We start from the raw sequence: 2243 nt of genomic DNA, 5'->3' as shown, positions 1-2243 counted from the left end.
CAACTCACGGGCTACAGAACAATCCCTAACTATTATACAGAAGAGGGCAGGAGATTCACCAGGATTCAGAGAAACGAAACTAGCTTTACCTAGCTGTCTGCCAAGTGATGCAAGCAGAGACAACAGAACGCCGCCAGCAAATAGGTCAGATGTTAAGGGAAAACTCAATACTCTAATGACTCATAAACTATACTGTATATCAAAGTCCCGGATAAGCTGAGAAGGTTAAGGATAAACAATAGTTTGAACAGAGGCGCCAGATGAGGATAAAATAATTAAAAAACATTTAAAATGAAAGGTAGTGGTGGACTTACCTCCCCCAAGTAAACTCAATGGTCAGTTTTCACTGAAAAAAGTTTTTTTTCGATACAACTCCAAAATTATGCAATATGTTTCGTTGGTAGTTTTACGCTTCGTCATTTGCTGGAAGTGTACTTCTGTTGTCTCTGCTTGCATCACCTGGCAAACAGCAAAAGTAAAGCTAGTTTCGCTTCTCTGAATCCTGGTGTATTTCTCGCCCTCTTCTGTTTAATATTAAAGGATTGTTCTGCAGCCCGTGAGTAGCCAGGATTGCTGATCGCAGTAAGAAGACTATGGCCTCGATTCATAAAAGGCTGTGGATAAGAAAATCTGGACGTAAAAATATTTTATACTTTTGTGTGCTAACTCATAAAAAATTTCACAGGTTCGGTAGAAGTTCGGTAATTTACCGAAGCCCATTGACAAAAAACCTGTTCGGTAACAGCAGAGGAGTGTGGAGTTGTCTGTTTTGTTACATGCTGTTCCATGCAGTGACGGCATTACAATAGTAAGACGCATCCCACATCTCTTTGGAATGTACATGTTTGTTTGCTCCCTCTGAATCTGTCCATAATCCTTTCTTAACATTTTATTTAATTGCCAAACCTTACATGAACTTCAAAGAGACATTACACATGCCCTGCTTAGGTGATTTCCCCGCTAGCTCCTCCGCATCTTCAAACAGGAACCTAAATGGTTAAACGGCCGAAGGGCTCCAGGGAGAGCCTCTTTTGTTTTCTCTGCTCGCTGCCTGGGGGGTAGAAAAGCTTATTCCACCCGAGAAGCCTTTACAACCTATCAAAATCTGATCAGTGGGACTTGCAGGAGACAGGGGCTGTTTCTATTGGCTCTCTGCTCCTGTCAGTCGTAGGTCTCTCTGCTTCTGTGAGTCATGGCTACACACTGTCTTTGCTCTGTTTACGCCACACCAGAGGTGCCGGTAATATTTCTGAACTTTATCACATGTTGTAGTCTTTATGAATTGACATTTACTGACATGTGTTAAAGTGGTCTGAAACTCTGACATAACATTCAATAAAAATGTGTTTTCCTACTTTTTATTACTCGTACAGTTATCATATTTGCTTTTGTGCACACCTTATTGTCTGTTTACAAATTACAAGTTTCCAAAGTGTAGTTTTTCTTGCCCTGAAAGCTGGCATTGCATTTTATTATTTTTCTATTATAACTGCTTTTTATTATATATTAAAACCTTCTTATGAACTATTCTGAGCTGTTTGTTTACATTCCAGTGTTGATACATTTGTGCTTAAAGAGAACCCGAGGTGGGTTTGAAGAATATTATCTGCATACAGAGGCTGGATCTGCCTATACAGCCCAGCCTCTGTTGCTATCCCAAACCCCCTAAGGTCCCCCTGCACTCTGCAATCCCTCATAAATCACAGCCACCCTGCTGACAAACAGCTTGTCAGAGCTGGCTCTGTTTATCTCTATAGTGTCAGTCTGCTGCTCTCCCCGCCTCCTGCAGAACTCCGGCCCCCGCCTGCATCCCTTCCCTCCCTGCTGATTGGAGGGAAGGGACAGGGGCAGGAGCTATGCAGGAGGCGGGGGAGCAGCTGAGACTGACACTACAGATGTAAACACAGCCTCACAGCACGGCTGTGATTTATGAGGGATTGCAGAGTGCAGGGGGACCTTAGTGGGGTTTGGGATAGCAACAGAGGCTGGGCTGTATAGGCAGATCCAGCCTCTGTATGTAGATAACATTCTTTAAACACGCCTCGGGTTCTCTTTAACAAGTAAAAAAGATACTGTTATCTACAGTTTGGATGTGGATTTGAAGCTGAATAGCAGCTGAAAATGCTTTGTTTAACCATTTCAGTGATGTTCTGCTAAAAAAAATTCTGGGATGGTAGCTTTAAAGAGCAAAGTAGAAATGCTGACTTTCAGACCACTTTAAGGTATTTGTAGCTCAAGTCGGT

Source organism: Hyperolius riggenbachi, chromosome 7 (assembly GCF_040937935.1).
Source record: "Hyperolius riggenbachi isolate aHypRig1 chromosome 7, aHypRig1.pri, whole genome shotgun sequence".
Taxonomy (NCBI): domain Eukaryota; kingdom Metazoa; phylum Chordata; class Amphibia; order Anura; family Hyperoliidae; genus Hyperolius; species Hyperolius riggenbachi.
Note: the sequence above shows the minus strand (reverse complement) of the source record.